Source organism: Pinus tabuliformis, chromosome X (assembly GCF_031772625.1).
Source record: "Pinus tabuliformis cultivar Carrire ecotype Pingquan chromosome X, CPIR1, whole genome shotgun sequence".
Taxonomy (NCBI): Eukaryota; Viridiplantae; Streptophyta; class Pinopsida; order Pinales; family Pinaceae; genus Pinus; species Pinus tabuliformis.
Window position 1 is genome coordinate 767,629,038 of NC_142308.1, and position 11,631 is coordinate 767,640,668.

General features: G+C 37.6%; 1 long non-coding RNA gene across 1 annotated transcript; it reads left to right on the top strand.

The window, feature by feature from the left end:
- The first annotated feature begins 444 nt into the window (after window positions 1-444).
- Window positions 445-10,862, top strand: LOC149142107 (uncharacterized). Its single transcript, XR_016265275.1, has 4 exons — window positions 445-664; window positions 796-885; window positions 10,529-10,628; window positions 10,731-10,862. It is a non-coding gene; the product is annotated as an uncharacterized LOC149142107 (long non-coding RNA).
- The last annotated feature ends 769 nt before the right edge of the window (window positions 10,863-11,631 follow it).

Consider the following 11,631-nt stretch of genomic DNA (forward strand, 5'->3'; position numbering starts at 1 on the left):
TCTATGATTTTGATGCTGGTGCTGGTTATTGAAGTACTGAAAGGATGCTTCAAGTGAGAATCTTGAATTTTCAACAAGGGATTATAGAGCATTTGAGGGTGTGCAGTCACTCTCTGTCTTGTGTGTACAATGCACATTCATTGGAACAACCTAAGATGAGTACACATGTGAAATCTTCATGAGTGGAGATTACAGATTACTTTGAAGTCAGTAGAGTACAAATAATATAGATAGATCCAAGATAACCGGAGGTGTGATATGAATTATGCTAATTGGAATTTAACAACCATTTTTTTAATTCTTCCTTTTTCTTTAATCAATGCTTTTACTTGGAAATAAGTGGTTTTTTTGTCCTATGATTTTATTTGATATTTTTGGCAACCCTTTCTTGCATTATGATTCATAACTTTTAGTCTTTCTTTCTTCTTAATGCTAGATGATTTCCACAACTCTGAACTATATCCAGAAAATGTAGCATGGACAACTACGAGTGTAAATGAATTTTACTTCTCACATTTGAGAAATTGGATGTGTTATGAATTGCAGTGTCAAATTTGCGGAGACCTGATAAAGAGGTGATGAATCGATGACCTTCAACTTTAGATTGTATGAGAAGGGATGCTCATAATGAACTTTGTGTTGATGTTAGTTGCCATTGGCACTGGTAAGACAAATGATTATTTTATTTTGAGGTAGGTCCCTTATTTATATGATAACAGACTATCTATAATGGCTCATGTTAATATGTTGTCTTGATGTAAATGGGAAAAGTTATGTGCTTGTATTAACTTGCAGACATCGACATACTTGTGATGGGGAGTACATAATGATAGTTGAACCGCCAAGGTACCAAAACAAAGGAAAACATGCTAAAAGCACTGGCAGGTAAATAATAGCTTTTGTTGTCTAGATTCATCTAATATTAATTGAAAGAATGCAAAGTCTCTTTTTTTAACCTAAGTCGCATGAAACTTGGAATTGGGTATGGGTTGCTGAAACGAGAATGTTTTGAATGTGTGACCCCAAACAGGTTGTGTGCACAGATACATATATTACAAGAAAATAAGAATGATACACATCAATAACAATCAAGCAATAACAAACACCGAAAGGAGGAGATACAATCATTTTTCTTTTGGTGGGGATCAGGTTAGTAGCCTTGGAAGCAGAATTGACAGAAATGACAAGAGAAATTCAAACTCTGTGCAGGTTCTTTAGGTCTAGTGATGTTGGTCTTGGGTATTTAGCAGTTTAGCGTAGTAGAGAAGCAATACGAGCTAGGAGAGATGGCATTGGCATTGTCTCTCACACAGATAACAATGGAGGGTCTTTTTGCAACATAAAGAATCTAGATAATGGAAATAAGTTTGTGGTGAATGAAGTAGGCGAAGATGGCATGTGAAACAAGCTCTCAAAGACACAGAAACTGGCAAGAAGCTAACCATGGAGGAGTTTGAGAGAGCTGTTGGGAATTCTCCTATTGTCCAGGAAATTATGTTGTGGGAAAATGTGGAACATGCAGAGGAGAAAGAGGATCCTGACTCAAATGGAAGGGCTTAGTTTCAAGTCCAAAAAGAAAGGGGGTTGGTTAAAAACTATCAAGGTTATTTTCCACACAATTTGGGGGACCAAATATAAGAAGAGAAGTGATGAGAGGGGCACTTCTTTCGAAAAGGGGGGAAGGAGATCTAGTTTTGCTACAGATGATAGTCAGAATATTCTCCTGTATATTCCACAACAGATGAAAGTGAGTCAATATGGAAATTCTTGTAAGGAATTAACAGTACTTTACATGCATCAAGAAATCCAAGCTCATCATGGTTGTATTTGGACGATGAAGTTCAACGTGGATGGTCATTATGTTACTAGAGTTGATCAAGACCCTGTTATTTATGTGTGGACACTAGAAGGTGATAGAATCAGACCGCAAATTTGCTGCATCTGCCAATAAACCAGATGATAGTGCCTCCAATGCCCTATTTTACAATCAATGGTTCACCAGAATTGGTTTCCTTGAAGATGAAAACCTCGTAGATAAAATGAAAAGAGGAAAGGCCACCTCTGGTAGAAAGAGATCGATAATGGACTGTGCTTTGCTGCTGGAAAGTGTATTCTTGCTTTCGGAAAAACCAGTTTGTTCTTTTGAAGGTCATTTGGATGATGTCTTGGACCTTTCATCGCCCCATAGTCATGTTATGATGTCCCAGAAAAATAGAAAATTGTATGAAGCCATGCGGGAACTGTGTGTATTCTCATCTTCTTATGTAAATAGCATTATGATATTAGATCAGCCATAGAAATGTGGCGAGTTTGTGTTTGTTAGAAGAGATTTTTAACTAATTCCAAATCAAAGATGGTCCTTTCATGGCTTATCATAATTTTCCTATGGACATCTTAGCTGTTTCTGAAATTAGCTATGATGTTGGCTGTTGTTTGTGCCCTGAGGAAGCTTCCACCAGGACACTGCTGAAAAGTGACAAAGAACTTCCCCATTAGGCCAAAAACCTGTTTAAAATGGTTGAGTTCCATTGCCACCTTGTCCGTCCAGTGCATGGTATTGTATTTTCTAGGACAAGTTGGTCATGACAACTATTTTATTAGTTAAACCTAAGTGCTTCATTTAATGAATGTCCAAAACAAACAGGACATGAATGAGAAATCCATATAGGGTAAATATAATGTATTGAATATATAGATGAGGGAGAAACTTGGGTTGGTGGAGAGCAATTGTCTTGCGAAAAGTAAGGGTTAGTTTTGTAACTTGTTTCCATGGATCTTTTCACCTTCAACAGATACAACAACCTACATCAGATCCAACTGTCATGGCTCCTGTGTGTGGCAGAGGTGTTTGTAGTGACAACACAGCTCTGGTCAAGGATCAAGAGAGGTGCAACAGTCTTATAGAGTGTGATCAATCATAGGAGTATATACACTAACCTTAGGAGCAGTGTTATCCTTAGCATAGTGGCTATTTTAGTGTGTTGTTCCAGAGTTAGTTGTGTTCTTTTGTTAAGCTTTAGTCAACTGTTGTTCTAGATTTGGATTAGGCACTAACCTTAGGAACAGTATTATCTTTAGCGTAGTAGATACCTTAGTGTGATCCCTTAATTCAGTTAATGACTACCATGCAACTGAGGTTCATACCGAAGTTGTGACAGCTCACAACCTTAGGATGGGTTTTTTGGAGCTTCTAGAAGCCAAGTGGTTGTGACTTCTGGAAATGCCCAATATCCTAAGGCTGAAAACCCATCCTTGCATACTAATACCACCCTGCTCATGAGACATAGCACCACCTACAACAAAATTCCAAGGCACTTCTACTGAAATTGTGACCTATGGCAGGATTTATGAATCTTTTCTCCAGTTGGAGGTCAGTTGGACCGTGTACATTCAGTTGAATGAAATAGAATTAAGGCACGTTGCGTAGTCTTTTTTTTTCCCATCTCTTGGACTAACGTGTGAACTACTGAATCATCTAGTACAAATTTTCCTCCAGAAGTTGTGAAATTAAGCTCGCCACATCTTCTTTTGCTGAAGTATTGGCTTGAAAGGTGTGAACCCAACCACTACTCTTTATCAAGTTATTACTTATTGGTGGTGGTGTTGTTGTTAGAGTGCACATGGTAAATTACCAAGTGTTCATTAAAAGGTGTCAAAATATATTCAGAGTTGAGTTTCAAAGGTCTATGCAATCTTCAAAATGCATGAAAAATTGAGAAATATCATGGAAAAGTTGGGGATATCAATTCAATATATATTTGTCTAGGCTTAAAGTGTCCAGATTGCCTTCTCACTGTGACTTGATAGACATCAATAGTAACATTATACCCAGATTTAGGTTTTTGTTCATTATATGCTAAGTGGCCATTGTCATGAAGGTCAGGAGTTTTCAAAGTGCCATCCACTTCTTCTTCTTTAAGTTTGAAAGCTTCAAGTGAGATGCGCCCCAGATAATAGATGATCTTTTTAAAACATCTGTCTTGTTCACAACTTTGATTGTGAACAAGACTGTAATACTGTCATCAACATATCATCACGACTACTGGACTTGTAATGATATCATGCATTATGTTGAACTGAAAAGGGAACAAAAATGATGTTGAGTTGCATTTGCTGAGATGTCATAGAAGGGGCAGTGTCATACATAGAAGGACTGATGCTGCATATGGCTAAAAATATTTACAGGGTTCTATCCTTGATAGCTGTAGGTCTATATACTTTCAGGAATACCATTCTTACTTGAGAGTTACATAATTGAAACTTTTCAATAGAAGGTGGATTGATTCTTGAATCAGATGCTTCCAGATGCTTTCATTTCTTGATGCCCATAGCTGCTATAAGATAGGAAATCTCCATAAGATGGCTCATCTGATATTGGGCTGATTATGTCAATGGACAGAAACATATATATCATCATCATTTGTCCCAGTAGTATGTACAGATGTAATAATCCCCCTCTTTTTTTGTTTATTTGAGCTGTTGCCTGAGACTGAAGGACAAAGTGATGAGACCTTACTAATGATTCAAATATCATAATTTTGGTCACTGTCAAGTAGCACAATCCTCCATATTCTGCATATGAACTTCTGTAAGTGAATCATCACTGCTCAAGATATATTCCAATGATCATTCCTATACATCTCTATCTCTCATAATTGTCAATTTATATAATCTCCACTAAATAACAACTTTTTCGTGAATCAAGCATCTAACATATTTTTAAGCTCAACAACATCAATTATGCTACTAGGATGGAGTAGCACAAAACTAAGATACTGTCAAGAAGATAAATGTGTTTTCATAAGGTGTTGTTATATAAAGTTTGCAAGCCTTTACTGCTAGACTGATCAACTTGCTTCAACAACACTGAATTCACGATGTCATAACCACACTAGTGAAAAGACCAAGGCTTCTCTATGCTACTGTTGTTGTCTTATGAATTGGATTCTGTATTCAATCTGCCCGTCACTATAGCTGCCTTCAGGAGATCTCTCAAGACTGCTACAAGATTCCATCATACATAGCTCTTGTGCCTCAGGTCTGTGGATTACCGATGTTCTGCTTTATGTCCTTTGGTTCTCTGTTCAGATTAAAATCATAATGGACATTATTCTTAAAGAGCTATAAGACTGTCATCCTTGAGGAGGGATGAGGACATATATGTATGAATTTTATGAATCCTTAAAAATGTCTTCTCTGATGCTCAAGTGCTAATAATAAAAAACTGATGGAGTGTTTCTTCGACATAGTTGTAAAATAGATGTAGCATTATTTCTTTTGCTAAACCATATGATCTTTCAGAAGTTGATCATTGAAGTAGAGCTCCCTTACAAATTTGTTTTGATATCAGCTCAAGAATTTATGTTGGAGTTATGCATCCTTTCTCTGAGACATATCTTTATGCCAATTAAAGATCTAGTGTTGTCTCTATTGGATTTCTTATTTTCAATTTTTAGATTAGACCATAGAGAGTAAGCTTCATGATCTATGCAGGGTTGTGATGGTGTTTGATATACCAGGGAATCCAAGCTCACTGTCACAGGGATCCTAGCTTTCTACAAATCTTCAATATGTCACAGGACTCAATGTAAATATGAAAAGACTGATCATAGGAATATTCCCATCAACATAATTCATGCTTCGACCATGGCACAATCAGTGGATTAGTGGACCAAGAAACTCGTCCCTTGATCAATGCATGACCAAGTAATTTGATTATTATGTCTGCATTACAAAACCATGTATTTTTATTCTTTTGGCTTCGGTGCATGTAGGAGTTCCTTCTACAACTCAAGATTTCTTTAATCGAGATTCTCAGAAAAGAACTTCAATTGTTCTTGAACAGAGGCCACTAACCAAATGAATAAACATAGAAAAAAATATCACTTCAGACTAGAAATACTCCAAATTGTTTGGTGTATAGAGGCCAAGTGGTTTTGTACAACACAAATGCCTAGCACTTCGCCCTTTCTTATGAAGCTTTAGACCGCAGATCTGATCCTTAGTGGGTCGCAGATCTGAACTGCAAAGAGACACAAATATGCATGTGAAAAGTTATAACCGCCATAAAAAAAAAACTTACTCAACAAATATCGTTAGTAGGAGTTAACTACTGAGTGGTGTGTCACTGTCACTGCAAAAATTTAGTGAAACCCCTAGAAGCAAAACACATGTGACAGATAAGAGCCCATCCAATATAAAAATATTTTGGACAATCCTCGCAGAAAACATATTTGTCACTTCCTCCTGGAAACCCTAATTTTTCCTAGTGGTTACTTGATTGGCCACCAAACCTGACCATCAAATCTCGCTTTCTTTAGAATATTTGGATCATAAATAGAAACACCACAGGAAGCATATTCGTTACTAGATTTCCATGGAATGTTTACCTTAGCACAAAATGACTGTGAATCTGTAAAACGCTTCGTTGTATAATCACAGTGGCCTCAGTTTGTCGTAGATCACTTCAGAATGGGCAAGCTCTGTCATAGAATTACTCCAGGCACCAAATAATAAGATGACTCATAGTATCTTCACCGAAATTTGGTACCACGAGATCTTGATCTGGATAGAATATCTCCAAGAACTCGTATGCACCATATCTCAGTGAGATGATTGCCTCTAATGACTTAGACAAGAATTAGATCTGCAACTTGAAAGAAAAAGTTCAGACTCTTGCTTGGGCTTGTCCTCACTAGCTCTGATACCATGTTAAATTTATCACATGTTTTTTTTATTAGGATAGATTCTTCACAGTTCCATATTAGCCCATTTCTTAATTCAACTATCATATTAACACTTTCTGAAGAGAGAACATAATAGATGATGAAGACAAGCCAAGACAAGAGAACACAATAATATGGCACAAGCCAGGGAAAAATCCCCCAAGACGGGGAAAACCCTTGATCAAATATTCTTATTATTAATGTCAATTGTTTAGCAAAGAGAGAGAGTGTACAATAGAACAAAGTGAAACAGACTTGCCAATTTGAAATTCCAACCTTAGACAAGAAAGTGGCTCAATGTCTGCAACTCCAAGACTATGTCAAGATAGGTTGCTCGTCATTTGGTTAGGGCTGCATATTATATGCTGTTGTCTCACTCAATTAACCCAACATACATCCATTCCACTACAATTGACCTAGGCACATAAGGAGATTCCTTTCGCTGGCACTTGGGGCTGACTTAGATCCAACATAAGCTGCTTTTGGTTCTTTGGACTAGTATCTGCGATCCTTGCTGAGACAATAGATCAGGAGAGTGGTCTTAAAAGATAAGAGATTCTTTCTTAGGATGATCACAAACTGTCCCACAAATCATTACACAATTCAGCCTCATGTTCTGGTCGTTGATTTTATCCTGCAAATATAAGAGTATTCCCTTCAGTCCAACAACTGTCTCTCATGAGTATCTCGACCCGTGACAAGAAAGAAAGCACAAAACATAAACCCTTTTGACGTCCTTCTGAACTTGATTGCCTCAGACTTGATTTTAGACATTTGATGATGCAAATGAAGATGGAGGACGCCTCTATATATATGCAAATTTGTCCTTATGAAGGTGAAACCGACCTTGACATTTGGAGGCAAATTTGAATTTCAAATTTTCAACTTTCCCGCTTTAATAAAGCCATGACTTGTAGGATTTCTTTTAAATAAATAAATATTTTCCCTTATCCAAATTTGGTTTTCTATAGGTCTATTTTGGTCCTCTCGAAAAGAGGAATTCAATGCCACAATTATCTTCCTCAAAGGACTTGTCCAAAGTGGGATTTGGCCCTAGTTGCCAATTTTAACAAAGTCAGATGCCAAATTTTTTCCATTTTAATTGATACACATGACAAAAAGGGACATGTGACACATATCCTCCACATGGGGTGTAGAGTGTACAACTCTGTGCAATGAAGGGAGAATGGAAAAGTGCATTGTGATTTTGGTTTTGTAGCCTTAACTGCATATGCAATCACAACCCCTACAACCCTAACCTAACAGGGTATCAAACTGAATGCTTCAACCCTTGTAAAGTTCAATTCAGATGATATAGAAGTTTGGAAGCATGCCATACTAATGCGGTGATCCATTTGATCTCCCAATACTTTGTATTTATATTATTCTTTGAGTTTAGTATAGATCTAAGAGTTTGAAATTACTAGACGACAAAGATTTCTCAAGGTTTTAGCTTTCTTTTCCTTTCATGTGTATTATATATAAATTGTACTCACACGCGATTGTGTTTAATTTCATTTTGCTTGCAGTTTCGAACGCCCAAGGTGATTTACAAGAAATATGTAGGCCTCTTTTTCTCCATGTGTGTGGACATCACTGATAATAAACTAGATTATTTGGACAACATTCATTTATTTGTTGAAATATTGGATATAATGATATTTCCCATCTAGAAGGTAAAATGGCTTATGAAATTTGGATTAGTTATCCTTTTTTTTCTAAAGAATTTCTCTTTGTATTATGTTAAGTTATCATCTAATAAATTGAAATTTTGCAATAACGACGCTTGAAATTTTTGGCCATAAAGTGAATGCTTAGGCTAAATCTAAAGCATTAAAAATTTCACCTAGATTCTTATCCTGATGAACTTCCCGACCAGCTTGAAGATCTTGCTTCTAGTATCTATTGATTTTGACCTTCATTAGGCTTCTATTGAGGAATATAACAACATCCTTGACTCTACCATCATGTTTTATATCAGTGCATCATGTTGGAGAACTGAATTGTATTACAATACTACATTAGAGATCTAGCTTGCTTTTTTGACATGGATATAGTCCTTTGTATCTATAACAAAGTCCTAGAGAACTACTATCAATTATTACTATTAGGGAATTAACATTGGAATCCATGACCAAAAGCACTAAGATTCTAGTCCTCAATCATCAATGTGCTATATTATTTCCACTTTTGTCATCATTACCCCTCATACTGCATGAGGATTGTATGTGTGATTTTTATTAAACATTACAGGGATTTGCAGGATGATAGCTTTATGAGAAGTGATTACTTGGAGATGGTAATTCCATTAGGTTGCTTTAGTATTTTGGATTGGATGAGATTATTTTATCCCTTTGGGATCAATGGTAATGGCTTATCCATTGGTTTTCTATTCAGGGTGGCATATCTATGGTTGATGGATTAGTATGTTATTGAATATTTGGTTATGGTGCTTAAATTTTCTTCATGTGACTATTCTTAGCATCATGATGTTGTTATTGGTATGTTGCTTATTATGTTTAGAGAGTACTACACCTATGCTTGTGTATGATGGGTCTAATTCCCCAAGGGATTGGCTATGGTGGTGATGATAAATCATTGGTTGATTTATTAGGAGGGTACACTTCACATGTTATGTTGCTAATCATCACTTGAAACTTGGTGAGACCTAGGTGGGGTGATATTTGATCAGTTTGTTTGTTGAGGTTCCCTATAACTTATTGATATATTTCCTATGGTCATCACATGTTGGCAAGGATCCGATCACATTTGAGGAAAGTATTTGACACATTCCCCTTTGCTCTCTTGATTTATTATTGGGGTTGTATTGGCACATGTGAAAATAACATATTATTATTCTGGTGAAGGCAGTGCCTTTTTATACCATGGTGGGCACATACTTTACAACTTGTACTATATCTTGCACATTATATGGTATAGTCCTACCCTTGTTTTGAGCTTCCCATACATATGGTTGGCCACACTCTTTATCCACGACACATTTGTTTACATAGAAACAATATCATATTCATTGGGGTTGTACATCACTATTTCATGGAGTCGTGGGTAAACATGCCTAGCCCATGAGTTGTGAAGGATACACTATTTATCACATGCTATGTTCACCTTTTAATATTATGGCGCTACCATTGTGATGTCATGGGTCCAAATGTTCACATATTGTCGTAGTGGTGGATTCATATAGTATGCTGTGGAGTTGTTTTTATTTCTTGGCACATGGATCCATCATGTGATAGTTGTTCATGTGAATGAAGCTATGTCTTTGAGTTGTGGCTTGACCTTTCCATTACTGAGCTCATGACCTTTAAGGAGGACGCGTGACACTTTAATTTAATGGAGTTGGATTTTTATTATGTTAACTCATTGAGCCTGCATAATGATTGATTAATCTGTCGCATGTATTGGGTGTATCACATGAATCTGCCTTGATTGGATCCATTGTTTGGTTGGAGTTTTGGGTCCTTCTTCACACTCAAGTGAGTTGCTATATTATTTTAGCATTATTGGCTTGTCTAATGGATTTGGTTATATAAGAACATTTTTGAATTTGTTTTTCTTGGATATTTTATTAATTATTCTAGGAGAAATATGTGGATCTCAACAAATTACAGTTATTTCTAGTAAGGAAGTTGTTGAGGGAGTTATTTTATTGTATTCCTTGGAGAACTAATTGATCTAAGAAAATGGTTACTTATTTATGTTGAGATGTTCTTGAAAGTTAAATATTAAGTTTCTAAGGTGTTCTTATCTATGGTGACATTTTATTTGCTTTGTTTATACAGGTTGTTTGGTCACCTACTAGCCACTATCGCCCAACTAAACAAAACTTGTTCGAGTTTCTTGCTTTTCCGAAAAAATGGCATTGATATTGCTGATGTTGAAGTATATGTCATATAAATCTTTTATAGTCTAATTTATTTTATATTTTGGTGTTCATTTTATTTCATGCCTTATAATTTGAATTGTATCTTCTTTCATTTTCAGAGGAGGAATTCATTATTAATGGTTAAAAGCAAGAATTAAAGAAAGAGGAGAAAAGCAACATTGGAGCGACGAATGTAGAAAAAGAGAGAGAAGAGAATTGGTCTAGTGACACTCTTAACGCCAATATCCTGCGGAACAACAAAGGATCAAAAGGAGTTGTGGTAGTCGCCTTGGAGCTCCGCCGCTGCTGCTAGGGTTTATTCGGCTCTGGTCTGCTGCTTTCGCGCCTGCGGCGGCAGGGCTTGCCTCGGTTGAGGCTTCCGGAACGCCCTCCTAACACCTTCGCTTGGTGCCTCATCTCTTCGTCGTGCGGCAAAGTTCTGTGCCGGGAGTTGTTGCGTTTGGTGGGGTTTTGTTGTTTCGGTTTCGGTAGTCGATGGAGTGGTTTCGACTTCGGCCTCTACTCCCTTCTCTCCGGCGGTTCTCTTCCCTTGCGACGTGCTTTCCTCTGCGCGGCTTTGATACATCATCTTTCGTCTGCTGTCCCCAGGTTGGTGTGCCTGCTCTGCTTATTTCATAGGCAGAGTTCCATCGCATTGTGCTCTGTCTTGGGCGGCGGCAGAGTGCGTCCATTCTCCTCTGGTTTTCGGCGGACTTCGGCTCAACCCCGGATACTCTGTTTTGGCGGTCCTTCCTTGTTAAGTGTTGAGCCGTGGTGAGTGGGCCGGGGCTTTATTAGGCCTCATGGGGGCGAGGTGGCTGCCCTAGCCGCCTCTGCCCCCGGACCCGAAACGCCTCTGCTCTGGTTGAGCCCTGATGGTTTCCCTTGCTGAGGTGTGGTTTTCTTTTTTTGGTTTTTTGCTGGCTTACCTCGGCAGTTATTGGATGCGTTGAGGGATCTGTGGTGCGGAGTCTGTCTCTGCACCGATTCGTGCCGTCTCTTCAATGGCTGTTCCTGGTT